The following is a 22496-nucleotide window of genomic DNA, read 5'->3' on the forward strand; positions in this document are numbered from 1 at the left end:
AGTTCCCGTCTTTTTGTTTCTCCCCATTTCTCCTCCGTCCTCTTTTCCTTTCTCATTTAATCTAATCTAATCTTTTTTCTTTTGTCTTTTCCTCCCATTTCCTTCTCATCTCCGTCTTTCCTCTTTTCTTATCTCCCTCTCCACTTCTGTCCTCACTTTAGTTTCTTCTAGTTCGTCTTCTATTCTCCCTCCTTTCTTTTGTCTTTTTATCTGATCTCCTCTCCCTTTTTTCTTTCATTCTTCTCCTCCTCTCCTTTGTTTAGTTATCTATAGTTCCCATCTCTTCTTTTCTCTTTTCTTTTCTGCCCTGTTTCCCTTCCTTTGCCTTATTTCCTCCTCCTGTCTTCTCTTGAGTTCTTTTCTCTTTATCTCATCCTCCTTGCCTCCTTCCCTTTCCTCTCTCATCCGTCTCTCCTCTTTTTCCTCCCTTTGCCTTCCTGCTGCCGCTTGTCCTCTCTTCCTACATCTTTTCTCCTCCTCTCCTCTCTCAAGTTCTTCAGTTCCCCCTCCTCTTTTTCTCCTCATCTCATCCTTCTCGCCTCCTTCCCTCTCCTCTCTCCTCCCTCCCCTCCTCTCCTCGTGTCCTCTTTCATCCCAACGTGCCAAAAGAGGCCCAAAAATTTCAAAAAGGATCCTCCTTTTCCTCTCGGCTGTCAGCTGTACCATCTCTCTCCTCAGTTTCTCTCTTTCAACTGACGAGGGGCGAAATTAAAGACACTTAGAGACGTTCACTGTTTGTTTTGTAGCTGATGTGTGTTTCCGCGCTGAGAAACACACACACTGTGGGTGTCGGTGACAGGATTTGGCTGACAACTGGCTGATATCAGACCTCTCTGTTAACTTAAACTACATACAGTAGGAGGATCAGAAGCAGCTGTCAGCCGTCTGCGTGTGTGTGATCTCTTGTTAGGCTGCCTCGGTGTCATCAGTAAATTTCGCTCTGTCCTCCCTCCGTCTAATTCCCACTGGATGTTCAACGCGGAGACGTTCAGCTGAGGGCCAGAAATATCTATGCAAATATATTCAGATAAGTCTCGTTTCAAAAAAATGTAAATACGGAGATGCTCCTTTCCAAAATCGTGATTGTTGGCATGAAAGTAAAGCACGTTATGAGGCAGTATTAAAGTTGTGAGTCATCTTAAGGCATTTCGCTTCAGAATACCCTCAGAAATGTTCCACAGCACAGTTTGTAATATTCTGACAGGTAGAAAGGTGAATTATCTGCATTTAGGACCTCAGAAGGAATCAAAACGTATTTAAGTTGCCACAAATGGCCTTTGGAGAGCTTTGACTCGTGTTTCTGCTCATCGTGTAGGTAAGATGAAGGCCTGAGGAAGATCGACCTGCAGGATTTATAGCTTTGATATTACATAAACTGCCCACGATTACTCAAAATCTATCATCATATTTTGGTGGATAAAGTTTGTAAATACACTCTGACCAGAAGGGTCAGGATTCAAGACCGAGATATTTCGGTTTGCTAAGATAATGAGCTGAACATTTTACTTTGTAACGACCGCCGTCTATCCACTCTAACATGAACAAATTCCAGTGTTAGCAGAAAAATCTGCATTCTGTCTGTCTCACCACAGCTGGATGTTTTGTCTCTCCCTGTAATTCTTTGGAGTTGTTTTACAACCTGTTTTCAAGTCAGAAATCAGCTAAATTTGAATGAGTGTCTTTGTTTTTGCTGCTCAAATTGCTATCTGAGGAATGATTTCGGCTAAGTTTCCCCAGACTGCTAGCAGGCCTGTTGAAAACCAAAAAATTCCAAAAAATGTCTGGACGCTGTGTAAAACATATTCTAAATAAAGCAGAATGTGATCATTTGCTCGTCCTTTTTGACTTATACTCAATTGAAAACAGTACAAAGACAATATTGTTCATAGTTTTACCTCGTCAACTTCAGTGCTTATTATGAATTTAATGGCAGGACCAGGTTTCAAACAAGTTGTGATGTGGGCAACAAAAGATTGGGAGGGTTGTGGCATGCTCCAAAAACACCTGTATGAAAGGAGCATCCAGTCGTTCACAAGCAAGGACGGGCCGAGGTTCAACGAGGATACTGGGCTCAGGAACTCTTCATAAAACTGTTGTCAGGACACACAGTTTGTTTGCGAATGATCGAATTCTGTTTTTACTTTTATATTGCACAGCGTCTCGACTTTGTTTTGGAAGCACATCCATAAAAACAGGTTGATCGAGAAGAGCGCTGCATATTAAATGACTCTTAAACAAACACGTGTGCACAAATATGTAAATGCACACGCAGACCTAGACGTGCGTACGCAAAGACACACATGCACACATGCAGAAACACACTCAGTGCGCAGACAGAGGCACGCTGAACATGAACCCACTCACACTCCTCGCTGGTTTTCACTCTCTCACCAAACCAAACACTGTAATTTATCTCCATCCCTCTCTCAGGCCGACCTCAGGCCGTTAAAGGTTTCCCGTTCGGTTTGCGGCGGGCAGAAATGTCAGAGCTGTGGATTCCAGCGCTGGGTAGAGAGGCTGCTATGTGGCGGCAGATTGCTATGCTATATATGTTATGTTTCTGTCCGTGGGGTGCTGTTTTTTTAGGCAGCATGTGTGAATATTGAAGTGAGGGCTGCTCGGGCTGAGACGATCTGAGCTGAAGGATTCTGGCAAGAAAAGAAGAAGCTTTCCCGCCTGTGTGGTTTGGGTTTGGAGGCTGCGAGACACACACAGTTGGCGTTCTCGCTGGATTTGTCTACCTCCAGAGCTCCAGACGCTGCCGAGTCGCTCAGTGTGTTTTCTGATGTATTTACTCAGTGCATCCTCAGTTTTAAAGGAGCAGTTCACCCAAAAATGTGAAATTCAGTCATTATCTACCCATGCTGAGGGAAAGTCGGGGGGAAGTTTCATAGTCTACATTATGTGCTTATTTAAATCAGGTGGTGGATTAGATGGTGTTGGTGTTGTTAGAGCCAACAAGGCTACCAAACAGCTGACCGCGGTTCGAGTCACACCACTGGATATTTTTAAGGACACCTGGAGATATCTCCAGCTGTTTTTGTGGCGACCAAAACTGTTTTTTTTTAAACCAAACCATGATGTTTCCTAACCCTAACCAAGTGGTTTTTGAAGCATCCAATTTGAACTTATCGGAGGTTTTGCAGAAAGTACTTCGCAAGCATTTTTTCTGGTGATTGGGTTGATTTGCTAAGCTCTCATAATAATGCAACGTCATTTAAACCTCCTGGCTTTATTTTACTGTTTAGAGTACTGAGGAAGAATTGAAGGTAAGCAGCTGCTCTCTCGTCTGGTGGTACGGTACTTAAGCAAAGCTTATTTTGTTTCACCATCGTCATCTTTTGTCCACAGGCCTCCAGGATCAGCAAGAAATCAAAGTGTCTTGTCATTGCTAACATTTACTCTGGCGATTGCTTTGCGGAACTTCACCCTACTTTCCATCAGCGTGGGGGTCAGTAGATGAGGACTGCATTTTCATTGTTGGAAATTTCCTTTAAGCTCCTACGTTACTTGGTGGAAACAATCTTTATGTCTGGTTTAGTTCAGTCATGTGGGGTTCTGCTCTTCTTAAGGTGGTGGAAACACACGAAACAACTCCTGGGATGGACTGACCATTAAACTAGAGTATATTTAGCTGGACTTTGGCGTGCAGAAGCTTTAAGTTTAGTGAAGCAAGCTTAATATTTAGAGGTGCAGGTTTGAATCCCTGGACCAGGATTGGGCCCAGTACATTGTGGTGTTACAGGATGAGTATGACTGAGTGACTGTAAACTTCCCCTGGACATACAACTGATATAAATAGACAGTTTGAAAACTAGTTAACACAAATCTGTAACTTTTAACATTTAGTTCAATTTGGCTTACAAGTAAAGGATGCTACTCCATCTGTTTGTCCTCCCTCTTCCTTTTTCTTCACCGTCATCCTCCTCTTTTTTCTCCATATGTCCACTCTCCTCCTCTCCTCTCCTCTCCACTCCTCTCCTCTCCTCTCCTCCTCTCCTCTCCTCTCCTCTCCTCTCCTCTCCTCTCCTCTCCTCTCCTCTCCTCTCCTCTCAGATGCTGCTCAGGGCCAGCAGAGTTATATTTAGCTATTCGCTCCTCCTCCTTCTCTCCCTCTGTTTCTGTGTTTTTCCCCTGCAAAGATGGCTTCATTAGCCATAGACCTCAGCATGAAAACACAGACACACACACACACACACACACACACACACACACACACACACTGGGGTATGGAAGGGGATAGAGTCTGTTACATAAGAGCCTCTCTTATATAATTTGATGCATATTTGATGCTGAATGGTGCAACGGCAATGCAGAAAGCTGTGATGTGTTTGTGTGTGTGTGTGTGTGTGTGAGTGTGGATGAGGAAAGCCAGTTTGGCCTCCCCCTGCCCTCCCTGAGCTGTTGCATCACAGGGAAAGCTAAAGGTGAACAGGCAGTCAGTGTGTGTGTGTGTGTGTGTGTGTGTGTGAATACTGAATCTACAACTCAAACATCCTCCTGATGGTGCAGTCTCAACTTGAGCATCTCCGAGTTTCAATCTTCTTCTAACTCGTCTGCTCCTCTTTCATCTCCATTTCCTCCTCTGTGATCGATGCCAATTTAATAACAGCGATCAGTGAAGGTTAATGGCTTTTACCTGGATTCACCACATCAGTGCACATCATCAATAGTGCCCTTCAGTGTCTGTACACTCAGGTTACAGTATCATAATGGATCACATGCAGTGAGAAGGACAGCAGACGTTACCTTTAGATGCAGCTTTCTAAGAAATTCATATTCCTGCTGACTTGTGAAGCTACAGCTGCTGTAGAGGTCCTACATTGTGTTACATTTTAGGTTCATACTTTTCTTCATGGTGTCTACTAGAAAATGTTTACAGCTTTAATGTTAAAAAACACACTATTTTCCTCATACTGTCCATTGCTGCAGTACCTCTATTCACCCTCTCTGTGAATGCTCCGTTTTAATGCCTGTCTCTTCAAGACCCCACTTCTGAAAAATGCAGTTTTTTTGCACAGAGTAGAACTTAATGTATAACGTGTGCCGAATTAACAAGAAGGCCCAAACAATGAAGAATTAGTAAGAGACAACGCTCCACAAAGTTCATAAAGTTTCTCCTAACTCAGCAACTTGCAAAACTGAGTGATTTTTTAAGGGAGTCTGGGGAGGTTCTTCACAGACATGGAAGAAACTGTGTATATAGGTTACTGTTTACTCTATTTGTAAAATTTTACATGTTTACCATCAACAAAATGTTGTCTTCTTTCATAAATTTAGTGTAAATGCTGAAATCAGTTGAAACAGTGTGTTCAAACCGCTGCTAAATGTTGAAAGGTAAGACGCACTTCAGACACAGAAGCAGACAGGCTGGGACAGCAATGCTGCCGCAGACTGACACTTTTTACAAGGAAACAAAGAGTTTCATATATTGCATTTGTCGCAGAATTTATAAGAAGGCATGATTGATTTAGAATTTACAACAGCAGTTTTGCAAAGTTTTGTTAAGTTTCTTTCACTCAACAACTCACAAAAAATGATGTGATTTGTTAAGGAAGTCTATAGTCGATATTACGGTTCGTAGTTGGATCAGTTGAAACAAACCATGTGTGGCTTCTTCTTCTCCTTTTTCAAACTTTATAAATCTCTTTCCAGAGCCGTTATGTAAGTCTGTGGTCTCTCTGATGAGTAAACTGAAATAAAATTGGTTGAATGCCCCTTTCACCTCTTTTAGTGTTTTTTAAAATCAACAAAAAAGAGCTCTTTTGTTTTATGCTGCCTTCAAGTTATGAGGGAAATATCAGATCTCGGAGCAAAGAACACGTTAACAAGTCAACAAAGGGTTCAAATTCAGAAACTTTTGTATTTATTTAAGGCATTTGTAAGAATCTATTGTAGATTATTACTCTTAAGCAGTACTCTTTATTGATTTGTATTCATTGGTTGATACAATTAAGTTGCTTGGCACTCTGAGGTCGCTGGTTAAACTTAAACTGGAGCTGTGGTTATACTGGGCAGCTCCCAGGTGGGAATGTGTGGAAATCCCCCTGAGAGAAATAAAGCATTCCCACGCTGACTTAATTAATGAAGATTTCCCGACATGCTTCAAGTTTTGCCCAGATCCCGAATCCCAGTTCTGGTGGTAAACAACCTGTTTTGTTCTGTTTTTGTCGGGAAGCAGAGGGTGACTCGTCAGCTTCTGACTCCTTTATTTGTTTGTTTTTTCCTTTCTTTAATTTCCCGAGGGGGAAGTAAGTCATGGAGAGGTCGGATTGTGCCAAACAGAAGCAGCTGAAATGGAAAAATCCAACAGCCAAATTGAGCTACTACAAAACATGTGACTTAAAATACAAAAAAAGAAGAGAAGACTCCCACAAAAATCAAGATGTCAACTCAAGTCACTTCAGTAAAATCTCACTTCATCTAACAGAGTGGGAGAAAGAATGGTGGAAGGTGGAACCAGTGAATTTTTGTGTTCTTGGTTAATAAATGGCTAAAATGATAAATCAATTCTTAATTGTCTTTGTTGATTGGCTAATTGATTAATTGACGGCTTGTTTCACCACTTTTTAACACCATCATATCAATGTTATTTTTTACCAATGTGACAACTCGGAAGTTAACGTCACTTCCTGTTTTATTTTGTACCTTCATGCGTTCTAGTTCGTTTGACTTCCTGCCATTGTTCAGTTCATGGACATATACCTTTCTATAATATTGCATTAGCACTCTTATTGTACAAAACTGCACAATAATGCATCCTGATGTTGTTGCTAAAACATCTGGGATACATTTTTTCTATCATCTTCCAAAATACAAATAAAAATATTTACAGTATTTGAATTATAACTAGTTTTTACTCATCACAACAGGGAGTTGAGTACTTTACATTCCTTCAGTCAGTACACAGTAAACAAAAACACACTATCCTGTTACTGTTTGTGTGCGTGTGTGTGCGTGTCTGGCAGGTTGTCACACGCTGTACCGCCCTGACCATCAGATAGCATCCAGCAGCCGGCTAGCCGCGCTATCTGAGCTAATTTCCTGCCACTAACAGGAAGGCTGCCCTTCTGGTGACATTGGTGTAACCACCCCCTCACCCCCCCAACCACTCAGTCGCTGCCAGATAATGAGGTTGCGTAACAGTTAAACTCTTCCCTGTGTTGTTAATATCGATTAGCCCGCTCCATCTGACGTCCAACAGACACACACAGGGCGCTCAGTTGCCAGTCCATCAGCTGGCAGATCAATCAGAGCCTAATGAGATAAACGAGCTCACTAATTAGTTAACGAACCGCTGGCTGACTGACTGACACAAGCGCGCACAGAGCCAGCCTGGCAGCTTGTCTTGCTGTCAGCTCAGGGGAACAGAGAGCGAGATGTAGTTCAGAGCATCCAGTTTGATCTTTGGAAGCACCATTTTGACAAAGAAACACTGAAAATACCCGTTTAACTGAAAGGGCCGTCATTATGTTCCCATTTTAGATTTTTGTTGCGCTTTTACAGAATGAAGAAGATTTTTTTAAATCATCCACGATGGAATTCGACCTTTGACTTTTTAAATTTAAGGTTATGATCGGACTTGATTTTTGATTCAGACTCGCACTGTATTTCACAACAACAGCTCGACTTATTATCCTGGTCAGTTTTGCAGGCTAGAAATGGGCACATGCATTTTGTGTTTGCAGGTCCAATTTGACCACAAAACACCCTATTAACTAACTTGTTATCCATTCAAAACCACAAAATATACATTTCCTCTTTTATTTCATCATCCTTTTTATCATCATTTTTTAAGATAATTAGATTTTTTTTAAATGCTGGGTAGTTTAGTGGATCAAACCGATCCAAACGACCCTGAGCCGGTCAGATTTGACCTGGAAAACCATATAATATAACCGTCAAAATAAGCAAATAATAAATTCTGGAGAATATTTATGAAATATTTTAACTTGAAGCTTGTCAAATTTAACTCAGGATGGGTTACTATTCCTCTCTGTGCCGATGTAATAATACCAAACTTATATTATCTGGTCAGTTTTAGAGGTGTTGGCAGGTGTATTCATCCCAGCAGTTTATTTCCAAAAATGTTCCTTTAACAGAAACTTGTAACAAAACATGTGATCACACTGGTGTAATTTAATAGCTTCAAGGTGTCCATGTTCCTGATTCCTGAGGTAACGCAATGTTCCTCTTGTATTTCCACTCGGCTCGTCGTCAGTTTCACAGGTACACAAAAAACCTCTTAAACACATGGAGATGAATAAGTGCAAATTACACCCAAATCATCCTGAAAATGGATTAAAGCATTTTCCCCCTCTTACAATTTGCTGAGAAAAACCATCAGGGAATTGGTGCTGAGTGTAATATCTAGGTGTGTTGAAAAAAAAATAAGATTTCACTCAAATGAGACAGAAATGAACTGGTAGTTCAAGAAATTGCTCTAAAATCATATTCTGGGACAGGCTTTTTATTCAAAAGGGTGATTCTGATTTGGATTTTTTTGCCAGATTCACACAGCTAAATATCTGATTGGTGAAGTTAATGCACGTGTGCACATTATGAACTGTCCGTTTCAGTACCATTCATCTCAGCATGTGTTCAGCCGGTAAAACAGCAGAAGTTCCCTGCAGATTTAGGCCGGTGGGTGAGCTTGTCTCAGTCAGCTGTGATTGACGGTTCTGCCCTCCTAACCCTGACACACTATTTATCATAGACCTTGTAAATGTGTGTGTGTGTGTGTCTGCATGGCATAGTTTGCTTGTGTGACACTGAACTGGATACCTCTGATGTCTCAGGGACCAAACTGGCTTCTGTGAAAAGGACACATAACTGGAGCGTCCGTGGGGACAGCCCCGAATAATTTTAGCTTTGTGGGGCAAGCCTGGGCTGGAAGACACACTGAGAGACAAACAGCTGAGCAGACACACAGATAAACAAACAGACACACACACACACACAGAAATACAAACAGACAGACAGACAAGTGGATGCAGACTCTCATAGTGCTGATTTTCGGGGATTAAAGCGGCATGATGTGGAAATATCTTGGTTGTTTGAGCCAGAGCCTGCTCAGATTTGGATTCAGATATTGTTCATCAACAATGAAGGCAGCTTTTTCCCTTGGAGGGCCAAAAGCAAACACCTATTGATTGTATTGTTAGGATGCAAAATGGATGAAATGAAATATAGAATATTCTGATTGTTGAAAGGCTTTGTTCTCGCAACACAGGCTCCAAATGTTCTAATGCCTAATCCGGCTCATATATGGCTGCCGGAGTTGGCAAAGATTTGGGCTGATTCAGCTTGATAATCACGCAGCATTTTGGCCAACTCTGGGCCATGTTTGGCGACCAAATTGACGTGGACATCCTCAGGTTAGCCAGACATTGAGGTAGGCAGTTGCCCTCTGAAGGTGGGCCAACTCTGGGCCATTTACATCAGCCCAAATTTTCCAGACTTTGAATGAAATAAGCCAATACAGGAAATCACGAAACAAGCTTTTATAAAAAGCAACAACCAAAATGAACAATTCCTTAAAGTTTTAAATGTACTGATTGTTTCATCTGTAAAGCAGACTATAAGCGGCGATGTTAAATGTTTTTATGCCCCAGTGCTGGCAGTAACATTTCAAGTTCAGATTTGGCACAAACAACCACTGGGACTCAAGGATGAACTGATAAGATTTTGGTCCTCAGCGGTCAAAGGTCCAGATCACTGCGACATTCTGATATCTCAGAAATGCATTGAGGGTATAGGGCAGCTCGGTTAGCCTCACAGCAAGAAGGTCCTGGGTTCAAATCCCAGCAGGGCCTTTCTGTGCACAGTTTGCTTATTTTCCCTGTTCTTGCATGGGTTTCCTCCAGGTACTCTGGTTCCCCAACCATCAAAACATGCACACTAGGTTAATCTCTGGTCAGTGCCTTTGACATGATGTTAGCCACCAACAACCGCAGCTCCCATGAGGCTTTGAAAGCATGCTATGTCCCAGACTCATGGGATTTGTTGTTACATGCCAACACTCTTATCACCATGTTATACATTTAACAACAACAGGATGTTGGGAGCCCTGGGAGGACACTTTGCTTGAAGTATCTTAAATGTCTTCTCCTTCCTCTTCTTTGCCCTTTTTGCTTTTCTGTGTTTCATTACAGTTTGCTTCTGTTATGTCATCATGTCACAGGTGTTTCTTCTCTGCTGCAGAAATAAGTTATGTGAGTCGTTTGTGTTGATGTTCTGTGATTAAAGCCGAAGGTAACCTTTTGTGTTTTGAGGTCCGACTCGTTAACTTTAATGAAGCGAAGTTTGGGGTCAGCGCTGTGTTTTTTGTAATCAGTAATCAAGTTTATGGTAACCTTTAAAAGCTGACGTCAGCCGCTGTGGTCAGCTGTACCTGAGCAGCTGGCCACTGCTGTGTGTGTGTGTGTGTGTGTGTGTGTGTGTGTGTAAGAGTGCTTAGAGCAGCAGTCTCTTTAATGAGGGTGAATTCGAGGGTTTGTACTTGTTCTTCACTCAGCCTGCTGGGAAGGTTGCTGGCATACGTACGTGTGTGTGTGTGTGTGTGTGTGTGTGTGTGTCTGTGTGTGCATGCGTGCGTGTGTGTGTGTGTGTGTGTGTGTCACCCTTGCTATGAGTGGGAACCCCCCTATACAAACTGCAAGACTTCTATTAATGAACACCACCTTTTCAAGTAGGTCGAGTTGAGCGTGTGCGTTTGTGTGTGTGTATTTGAGTGTGTGTGTGTGTGTGTGTGGATTGTACCACCCCCAGGGGGCGACAGGTGCCATGAGCAACATGAAACCCTGCGGAGTGACACGGTGAGATAGAGAGCGAGAGTGTGAAGTGATGGGAGAGGGATAAAAAGACGAGAAGAGAACGAGTGGCCAAAAGTATGTGGACACCCAAACATTACACCCTTATGAGATCTCACTCTGGAACCATAAGCATTGAAGCAACATTATGAAGTAAATTTGCAACTTGGCGCCCCCTTGAATGCAACCTTTTTTTGCCATGTAACAGTCCAAGTTTGCAAAAATGCATCTAACAACTCGTAACACTAACTTAACAGCACGCCAAGCTAAAGTAATCTAAACCAGAGACCACAACATGTGGCTGTAAAACCTGCTAACACAGACAAACATCGAGCATCGAGTGCAACACAAGACATTTAACTAAGTCAAGCCAATGTCCTCTTCGGTACCATCGCTTCTGTCCTATTGTCCATCCATTTCGGCCCCGCACTTGAAAACCTCCTCCTGGTAAACACCAACACTCCCCGGCAGAATCACCATTCACTCTATTACAAGTTAATGCGACATTCAAATGATTTTGAAGCTGTTGTTCAAGGTAAAATAGTTGCAAAATGTTGCTTTAGTGTGCTGCTGTAACAGCCTTAAGGGTCCAGATGTTGCATCTGTCTGCAAGGATCCAGTTCATCCCAAAGGTTTTAAATGGGGTTGAGGTCATCGGTCTGCAAAACCAGTTCTCCATGTGGGGGACCATCATGTTGAAACAGGAACTGGAAATGTTCTCTAAAATATCACTCAGTGCTGGAGCATTAATATTTCCTGTCATTGTAACTAAGGTGCCGAGCTCAAAGCATGAAAAACAAGGCAGGGGTGTCCACATAGTTTTGGCCATGTGGAGTGGAGGGGTTGACATAATGACAGATCGAGGCTGATTGAGAGATAACAGAAGAGAGGAAGAAGACAGGGAAGCAGAGATAGACAAATAGACAGAGATAGTTTTCACTGCTGGAATTAGGGACAGCTGGCGTATGCGTGTGTGTGTGTGAGTGCGTGTATGCGTGTGTGTGTGTGTGAGTGTGTGTGTGTTGGCAGGGCTCGGTTGCATAACACTCAACTGGGTCCCCCTGTGGCTTAGAGGCTAAAGTGGTCCCTCTGTCTTTCTAGCTCTCAGTTTAATTCAATGAAGCTTTATAGGCACAACGTTTTGAAAAAACAAACAAAAAAAAACATCCCAAAGCATCAAAACAGAGTGAAGTAGTTGGAAAATGATGAGTTGTCTACATCAATAAAGGCCCAGACTTTAACTTCTGGAATATAAATGCAATTTCAATCACAATATTGGCCAGATAACTGTCAAACGCAGCGAAAAGGACGTCATTTTATAGATGCTGTCAAAGTCAGACACCGCCTAATCGGCTCAAGATTTCGCCGAGGTCCCCGTACATACAGAAAGACCTCTTTTCAGGACAACGCCGTGTTTCCCATGGTACTTTGCTGCAGGGAAACTCGGCATGTGGAAAGAACAGCCCTCGCATTTTCTCTGCTCTACTTCCAAAGCTACTGGCTGCTCTCTGTTGTCTATAGAGGTGTGTGTGTGTGTGTGTGTGTGTGTGTGCACATTATTTTATGGGTAAGCTCGCAGGCGCTCACAGTTGTGTGTGCCCATGCATTTTATGTTTGAATTTAAGTGTGTGTGTGTGTGTTGCACACTCCACATGTGGGCACCTGCAGGCATTCTCATTCTCAGATTTGTTTGCATGCAGGTACGTGTACGTGTGTGTACATTAATGTGTGTTTGAGTGCCTGTGTGTGCTTGTCAGTTAACCAGTGAATTGCTATTTTACAATAAGGAAGATTTTAGCCTTGATTGGTGTGTAACGATAAGGAAACAGAGACAAAACAGAAGAGAAGCGGGTGGAGGACTGGACTGGACAACTGAGGCTCAGTGGAGGACTTCTCGTCTTCTTGTAGTTCATACTGAACAACTTTGGCATTGAAAAAACACAGGAACAAAGCAATGGTGACCTTTCAGAAGATTAAGACCCTCTTTAAAGGAGGAAAAGTGAAGTATAGACGCATCCAAGAAGCCTTCAAGATGGATTAAAACTGAGTTGCCCAAAGCTCCTCTGAAGGCCAGATGTTTAACGGGTGTACACTCGTCTCTCCAAGATGCAAACATAATCTTTACCACTCATTTGTGTAACTACATCAGTCTGTGGAAATATCCACTAACTCCATCTGTGCATTGTGATAGCAGCAGCTGAAATTTAACAGAAGCTAGTCTAGTTGCTCTGTTGATTAAATATAAACCACAGAAAGAAAAGCAGTCATCCAGAAGGCGCGCTTATCTGATGCCAGTTCAGTGCAACCGTTTATTGATCCGTTTGCCTCACTTGTAGTCCATAAAAGCCATTCATCCATGTGTTTGTGATCGTTTATGGATCATTGTTTGCTAGCTAACGTTAAAGTGCAAATGTCATTCTTCTCGTGGCAGCTTTCGCATCCACCGGACAGCTTTGGTTGCATTGCCACCACCCTCTGGACCGGAGCAAGTCTAAACCCACGTCGATGTCACACATTGGTTTGGAGGCTACCGTTTTGTAGCCTTGAGTTTCGGCCATGGATTTAATGATTAAAAGCTGGATACAGCATTAGAGCCTCGTTGATTCCTGTGAAAGCTGCTCAGTGGCGCATGAAACCAAAAATGATTGACTTCCCGGGTATAGAATTACCTTCTGCGGCCCAAAGAGACTTCTTTTGGCCAAGACAGCTAACTTCCTGTTAAGCGGCAGGCTAACTTGAATGGGGATAAAATTATTTCATTGTGCAGCGCTTAGACTTTCCGAATGGCTCAAATTCTGATAGTGAGACAAGTCATTTCACAGGGGTTGTGTCTTCCTGGGGGCTTGGTTTGCTACCAACTACATGCTACCAGAAAACAAGATGCTTGACCATAGTTTCTGTTAAAATACACACTTTAATTTCATTACTATGCAAGTACCAGTAAGAAAAGAACAAGGACATTTGAAGAGGGAAGCAGATGTAGAGTGATTGAAATATTGAAAAGGAATATTAGGAAAACAAAAGGAAAGGAGTGAAGCGCTTTTGAGGGTAGCGGAGGAGTGATTGATAAAATAAAACACACAGAAGTAAAAGAGAGACTGAAGCACAGTGCCGAGACAAAGGGAGACAGAAATAAAAACCTTTTCGGACGACAGAAAATAAAACGGCAGGGAGACAAAGACAGAGACAGAGCCCGGCTGGGGACGAGGATGAGACGCTTCTAGCCATATTTAATCATCAAATATTAATGCAGTAAAGATGGAATACAGGAAATTAATATTCCCCATTAACAAAGAAGAAGAAGAGCGAGTAGGGTCTTGTAACGGCTACAAAAGACAAACGGCCTCCATTCATCGGTTTGATTACGGGATCCAAATCACGCCACGCTCTTCGTCCTCCAGCTTAACCTAAAATCATCCGCTCCATGAACACTATGCGTCCATCGGTTTCCTCTCTGTTTTACTCTCTTTAATGTAGTTTAAGGTCACGATTCAGTAGTTCCTCATTTTTGTTTTCCTCACTGCTAAGAGCCGCAGGCGTGTTTCACTGTGTCAATGAAACAGTGAAGTTAGACCTGTGGTGTCTTTGTTGTCAACTGACTGGCTAGTTTCTCTTCCTCTGTTTACTCGAAAACAAACCTGAAGCACACAACACATCACTTCCTGCAGAGCAGGACACCCAGTGTTTAAATTAAGGATTTTATGAACTCTGAAGCTGAAGATGGATCATTGTGACAGTGGGTGTTGTCTTTGAGTATCCTTTGGATCCTTTGGCCTAGATGAATGATGTAAAATGAAGAGACTATAATGTCTCCTTCTCAAGATGTATCACTAGCATCAGGCAAACAACATATTATCTCAAGAATCTCAACAATGAATATTTATTTTGCATTCCACAACGGTTTTGGGCTGATCACATCGTATCATCATATCAGGTTTTCAACCTGGGTTGGGTCTCCCAAGGGTGTTCCAGGGGTCAGCAGACTGGGTGGTTTTAGTCTGGAGAATCATTTTTACATTACATGGCCTGTACCAATGATATCATTTGCCTTGAAAAACCCTCTTCTTTTCATTTTGGTACTTTCAGGATGTTGTGAGTTAAAAGCCTAGAAAGTCCAGCGTTGGACTGGTGGTCAGTGTGGTCGTGAACTCTTCTTGAAAAGTTTGAGAACTACTGTCTGAGAAATCTTATGTAAGAGCAGCTGAGAGGGGAAATAATGAGCACACGAGCTCTCTTGTGCAAGATATGATGAGTTTGTGATCTTGATGAAATTGGATTAAATCCAGATGATTTAGATGCTGTATTGCTTCCAGGAATGATAACAAGGTAAAAATAGATCATTTCAGCTACATTTCTATGGTTGATTAATGGGGCTGACCATGTTGGAATAATGCATGAATGTTCCCAAGTTTGATCAACAAGATGTTTTCCAATTATTCCCATTTTCCCGGCATGACTCGAACGCAGCATGACATCACAACATAAGCTGCAGAGGGATGTCCCGTGGATCCTTATGGGAGCTGTAGTTGAACGTTTCTCTAATCACACCATCCTGTTAAAATTTGTTCTGCAGGCTTTGTTCCTGTCTCTTCATCCCTTCATCCCTCCCTTCTTTTCTTTCCTCTCCTTTTCTGTTTCCTCTCTTCTTTCTCCCTCGCTCCATCCTCGTGGTGAGTGATCCTAACAAGGAGGATTATGTATTTTCAGACTGAGAGCAATCCAGATATGATCAAGTATTTATGTAAGCTGCGCTCTAACGGCTCAGATACATACAGAGCCCTCGACTCAACAGCTGTTTCATAACCACTGTGTGTGTGTGTTTTATGTGTGCGTGTGTGTGCGTGTGTGTGTGGACGTTTAGGATCCTGTGTGATAGCTTATAGTCAACAATACTGTGTTGAATTATTAATGTGCAGTTAATGCAGAGGAGAGGACAGACATCTATCTGGCCCAGTTAGAACATGTGTGTGTGTGTGTGTGTGTGTCCAGATGTTGTCTCTAAACCATTCATTGTTTACTAGTTAATTAAATAATAATGTAAAGTATTTGAAAACAAAGACAGTTAGTGTATCATGTGAAATGACACAATAGAATGTGTATTTATAGACCGCAGTCTGCACATGTGCATAATTCATACATCCGTGTGTGTGTGGGGGGGGGGGGGGGGGGGGGCAATACATAATACATAGTATATACATCAGTGTTAAACCAGGTGCAGCTGCAGAGTGCTGAGGTCTGCAAATATACAGCATTGTGTCACACACACACACACACAAACACACACACACACATACAGAGTACATATACACACACACAGTAGGTACAACACTGACCCGAGGTTGAATATATGATTCATATGAAGTGAATATGAAATGCAGTGATGTTTAGTATTCTCACTGCACAACAGGACAGGCCTCAGTGTCAGTGACACACACACACACACACACACACACACACACATACACTGAAATGGTAATGAAACTGAACATTAGGTGTAGTGTGTGTTTATGATTGTGTGTTTGCATATGTGAATGCATAAATGTGTTTTTATAATTAATGGGTCTGTTTGTGTATGTGTATTATATGTGCTGCATTAATGTGTGTATTAATGGTTGCATGTGTGTGTGTGGTTTCATACCCAGGGTTCCTTAGATCCATGAAATCCTTAAAGTTTTGAAATATTGGGGAAAATCAAGGCCTTGAATGTTTTTTTTTGTAAGGGTCGACTGATGTATGGCTTTTTCAGGGCCGATACCGATTACTAGAAATCAAGGGGACTGAAAACCTGAATCTGTAGGATGCTGGATGCTGTATCAGAGCCAAAGTGGCACTTTTTTTTTTAAATGACTTTATTTTATCAGCAATCTGACATAAAAATCAGAGATTTAACATTAAAGAACCTTGATCCCGGATTCAAACTCTGCTGTGTCGGACCTTGAAAAGACATCCAATTTGATTTTTAACCTTGCAGGTCATACCTGTATTATCGTATCTGCCAACATTAGCCTGTGAAAAATAAGGAGAGTTTTAGGGGTGGCAAGAGGGCAAGCAAGTGAGACAGGAGGCAAATGTCAACAAAGAGGAAGGTCTCGCACACGAGGCCTGGTCTTTCTGCCAGCTACTCTGCTGCAGGTAATACACTGACTAGGGAATAAGTACCTCATAAAACCCCACAGCAAAAGACCCAAACTATCACTTTAACTTAGGAGTGGAGGGCTGGAGCAGTGCAGGGACGAGTGACACACATCAGACAGGGCCGTTTGCACACGCTCGCCTCTGCCTCTGGGTTGGGTTGCCAGGTACGACGACGTCTGTCCCAGTGACAGGCCACACAGCTACATATACTCACCCACATGCAGTAATGGCTTATGGGCCACAGGTGGTCCAGATCTGGTTGCCAGAACACAGATGCTCTTGACATTGCCCTGAATTCAGCCAACTGCATGACTGTAGCTGGCCCTGTTCTGGCCCAGAGCCTGTCCTATGTCCTGGGCTCCTGTGACGGCATATTATTTAAGCCAATTAATCAATTATCAATATAGTTGGGGAGTAATTAATAGTTGACAACTAAGTGTGTAAATGTTGCAGCTTGAATCAGTTTTAGACTGATGTTACTTTGACTTATTTTAGTAAGTATGAGGATTTTTTTAATATGACATTGATTAGTCTGTCAAGTGTCAGATCATTATAAACATAAAAATGTCCCGAGTGAGTGTTACAAAAAAGGCTTGTTATCATGTTGCACTTGTATGAGTAGTCTTATTGTACAATAATACAAACTGATGTTGGTTCTGAAACATAAACAAAGTGAAAATATTCAAGTTTAAGAAGCTGGAATCAGAGAATTTGAACTTTTTTTCTTAAAAAATCCCTCAAACTGATTAATTGATCGTCAAAATAGTTGACACTTAATATAATAGTTGACAACTTATTGATCAATTTAATAATTGTTGCCGCTCTAGTGTAAAATACTGTAGATACATGAAATACATATATATGTACATTTGACTCTCTGTCCTGTATTTATGTTTACAAAATCTTAGTGCATGTGTGTATTAAAGTAATCATCTTATATTTTTGGGGCACACACTGTACTTACAGTGTATATATACAAACAGTTAAAGTGTATGTGTTTGCATGCTCGTCCTTGCAAAAGTGCCTTTACGTGTCGGCCCGGCGCCTCCCCCCCAGCCGCGGCCCCTCCATCTATTTCTGGCTCTGCGTCACGCCTGGGCTTTACTCCTGTGGCAAGAGGAGTGTTTCTCTAGGGCTCCCACTCTGCTGTACACACACACACATACACACACACTCACACACACACACAGACACACACACACACACACACACCTTCACACACACACACACACACACATGCCTGCCCAGTGAACGAGTGAGCACACTCAGATGTAAACACACAGGGTGACGGACGGACGTACAGGCAGAGGAGCGGATGGATGGATGAAACTGGACATAATGGGAGTTTAAACTTGAGTGCATGTGTGTGTGTGACACAGAGAGACAGAGAGAGAGAGAGAGAGAGAGAGAGAGAGAGAGAGGGTGAGAGAGAGAAAGTGTGTGTGAGAGGGTCGGTGTGTCTGTTACCGTGGCGATGGAAGGAGGTAGTGTGAACACAGAGGAATGCTTTCGGTGAAAGAGAGGGAGAGCCGGCCAGGTTGGTTCATAGTCTATCTATCTATCTATCTCTCTCTCTATCCATCTATCTATCTATCTTTACTTGTGTGTGGAGTTTTTCTCTTCTTTTTCTTTGTGATGCTTCTTTTGGTGTGTGTGTGCGTGTGTGTCCATGTGTGTGTGTGTATGTGTGTGTTGCAACCAAGCAGGGGGGATGTCCTCGTCCATCGTTGTCGTGGCAATGCAGCAGCCGTGAATGACAGTGTGTGGTAATCGTCTGGTGTGTGACATAGGCTACTTCATGAGAAATTAGCTTTTCCTTCCTCTCTCGCTTTCTCTCTTTCTCTGTTGTTTCACTCTTCTCCAGTGTCTCTCTCCCTCCTGATCATCTATCTATCTATCTATCTATCTATCTATCTATCTGTCTATCTGTCTATCTATCTATCTATCTATCTATCTATCTATCTATCTGTCTGTCTGTCTATCTATCTATCTATCTATCTATCTATCTATCTATCTATCTACTGAAATCCTCGTCTCTCATCACCCTCTCCTCTCTCCCAGGGTGCTGTTGTTAATGGACACACACACACACACACTGGACAGCTGACTGTCTCACACAGTGGTGTCAGTTCCCTCCATTAACTGAGGGGTGCCACCGCAACACACACGCACACACTTAAACACACACACACAAACACACACACGCAGAGGGTGTTGGTCGTCTCAAACCTTAAGAATAGTGATTTACAAGAAAACAGGTTGAACTTTGTATGTGTGTGCATGCATGTGTGTGTGTGTGTGTGTGTGTGTGCATGTGTGTGTGTTGGGACCTCCCTTGTATAACAAGTTACTCTAGTAACACACACACACACACACACACACACACACACACACACACACACATACACACAAACACAGCCATTTGTCTGTCAAGGAGGTGGGATTACTATAACACTGACCTTCACAGTGATTTCTTCTCGTCTTTCGCCCTCTCCTTTCTCTCTTCTTTGCCATTTCTTCTTTTATTTACATCTTGATTTACTCTACAGTCACTGTCTCAACATTCAGTCTGGTTTTGCTTTTCAGCGTTTTTGTCTTTTTGTTTCTCATTCCTCCTCTTCCCCTTTCTTTCCTCTCCTCACCTCATCTTGTTTTTATCACACGCTCCTCTTTCCTGTCATCATTTCTTCCTCTCTCTTTTTCTGTTGTTTCCTGTCATGTTTTCTCCTCATCCTCTTTCTTTCTACCCACTCCTCTCTCTTTAAACTGTGTCAGCCCAGCGAGTGGCTCCGACCGTAGGAAATGCTTTTATTTTGAAATGTGCCTGATCCAGTTTCGGTACCATTGTGATTTAAGCTATCAAAACAGGCTTTTACTAAGAAGACAGAAACAGACAGAGGGAGACTGGAATGGGGAGAAAAGGCGTGTTAGTGTCTCGTATCTGCAGAGACCCTGCAGCCCTCTGCCTGGATTTTCTTATTCTCTCACTTTGTTGCTGCTCGGACGCTTTACCAACCCAAAATGTGGCTATTTGACGTCCTGGGAATGAGACTCAACAATCAACTGCCTTTGTGGTGCGTTTAGGAACAGCTGGGACAAATCCTTCTGATTCTACCTTTAAATTGAATAGTCTTTGAATTATATTAATATGACGTGAGCTTCAGTTAGCTTTGCACAGAAATGACTGGTAGCAATGTCCTTCAGAGGGAGACTCTTTACTTTGATACTCTGAGTACATTTCTACTGGAGGAAAGAATGTGTGGACTTTTGTTACCTCTGATGAGAACAAGGTCAAAACAAGAGGTAAAGAGAGAAGAATAGTAGACAGGAAGAATAGTAAAAAAAGAAAGAAGAAGAGATGAATGGAAGAGGTGAAACAAGGCCGAGGGAGGAGGCAGAAGGAAAGACTATGAGGAAAGATGATAGAAGAAGAAAGAGAAGAGGAGTGAAGAAGTCAAAAACACTCTTCAACCCGTGACTCGTCATTCTTCTTCTTTCCTTCTGAGGTTGTTCCATAGTACAACTCTCGTCCTCACCTCTACCACAGTCATGCATTCATCTTTCCATCCCTCTTTTCCCACTTAAATGACTCTTTTCATCACACCTACATTTAGAGCTGCAACAATTAGTCAGTTGTTTTGGGGTTTTGGACTGTTGGTGGGACAAAAAAAGCAATTTCACGAAGCTTTTTGGAAACTGTGATGTGCATTTCTGACATTTTAGACTTAATTATTATTTGATTAATTGTGAAAATGATTGGCAGATTAACCAATAATGAAAATAATTCTTAGTTGCAGCTCTAATGGACATATCATAGTTGTTGAAGTCTGTCTGGATTGTGGTAAAAGACTCAGTTGTCAGTCTGTGTTTTCCAGCGAAAAAGACTGACAGACAGTTCAGGAAAGTTGAATAAAGTGACGGATAGACTCAAACATTAGACGGGCTGTCAGGCAGACAGACAGACTGAGAAGCAAGAAGACAGACAGGCGGGGCAGATAGAGAGTCAAACAAAAAGCAGAAGCAGGCAGACAGACACGTTGATGCTCAGACGGACAGGTAAACAAATAGAAATAGACAGACAGGAAGACAGGCAGACAAACAGAGAAAGGCAGCCCGACACACAGACATGCAGTCAAATAGTGAGACAAACTGATAAGGACCATATACAAATACATTTCCAGCAGGCTGACAGACAGACAGACAGACAATCAGTTCCTCCAGTCCTCTCAGAAAGAAGCGTAGGAAGTTTGCTGCTCCGCCAAGTGTGTTAAACCATTTTTCCATTCACAAATTCTCAGACAGTGAAGTGTGCTGCTTCTGCCCTGGTATGTGCACGTGTGCCTTTGCAGTGCACGTGTGTGTGTGTGTGTGTGTGCGCGTGCAGGCGCCGTGTGAAGCTGTGTGGAGTCGGTTGAGTAGGCGATGTGTGTCTGAGGCCACAGTTGATCGCTTTACTTCAGCGCAGATTATCACTGCTCATTTGAATGGGATTTGTTTTTTGGGAGATGTGACTTGTCTGACATCTTGCTTCCCAGAAAGATGCTGTTACGCATCATGAGGAGCAAATAACAGTGAACTGAAGCAAGGGGAAACTAGATTAGCACCAGCGGCTGCAGCTAACATCCAAAGAGCTGCACTCTGGTGTGCTCTTCCTGCTTCCAGACAGGTTCCTATTGATTTGCGTACAGTATGAAAATCATCCTGCAGAGACAGCTAATCCATCTCAGTGAACATCACACACTGTTTGCCTTTATTTATGTGCATGTTGTGTTGATGTTGCTTGGTGAAGTCTGTCTGGCAGCTGCTTCTGAGGAAGAATCCTCTGCTGCACAGGAAGTGGCCTGTTGGCTGGTTTGAATAAACATGATACTGGAGACGGGGCACTTAGCATGCGAGCTAGCTGACAGCAGTTAGCAACATGGATGCTTGTGACTCATGCTTTGTTATACTTTTTCCAAAATCAACAATCAAGTTTGAACTTGGGGTCTGTTATTTCATAATTCTCTTTCTTTTTCTATCACTTATGATAACACTTCACAATCACATACTAACAAGTCCGGTGGGGACTTTGAACTGTGCACACGACTAACACTGAGTGCATTGGGTCGAATTTGAATGCAGAAGTCGGTCTGCAAGGCTGTGATGGAGGTTTAGTATCAACAGTAATTTAGCACTTTGGTTATAATCACAACCTGTCTGATCATCTGACAATTTGTACTTGTCACCCCACAATGAAAACTAGCCAGTAAAAAAAAAACTCCTTGTAGGACATTAAGTGATGCCGCTGCATTACTAGCTTGGTGAGTAAAACATTATAATCCCTGTGGATAAAACTGGCCAGAACAACAAACACAAGACCCAGTTCGTTATAAATCTGAATTGTATTTTTTAGCACGGACAAAATTGAATACGTCTTTGTTTTTTATTCAACTTATTTTTTCCTTTTTGTCTTTAAAGATCAATTAACAGCACATTTTAGCTAGAACACACCCTTTTAAATCCAGCAGAGATGTGGACTGTGTCACTGTGTTTATGACTTGCAAGTTGCCT

General features: G+C 42.4%; 1 protein-coding gene across 2 annotated transcripts in view; it reads left to right on the forward strand.

Annotated features, from left to right (window-relative positions):
• The window catches only part of hivep2a (HIVEP zinc finger 2a), a 119107-nt gene that overhangs the window by 23061 nt on the left and 73550 nt on the right, over positions 1–22496 (forward strand). Inside the window, exon 1 of one of the 2 annotated variants that reach the window (XM_084378158.1) lies at positions 18135–18483. The exons of the other annotated variant lie outside the window; for it this stretch is intronic. The gene's annotated coding sequence lies outside the window, so the exon portion shown is untranslated. Of the gene's footprint in view, positions 1–18134; positions 18484–22496 lie in introns of those variants that run through there. 2 annotated transcript variants of the gene reach the window in all.

The sequence above is a fragment of the Pagrus pagrus genome (genome assembly GCF_965226575.1).
Source record: "Pagrus pagrus genome assembly, chromosome: 16".
Lineage (NCBI taxonomy): Eukaryota > Metazoa > Chordata > Actinopteri > Spariformes > Sparidae > Pagrus > Pagrus pagrus.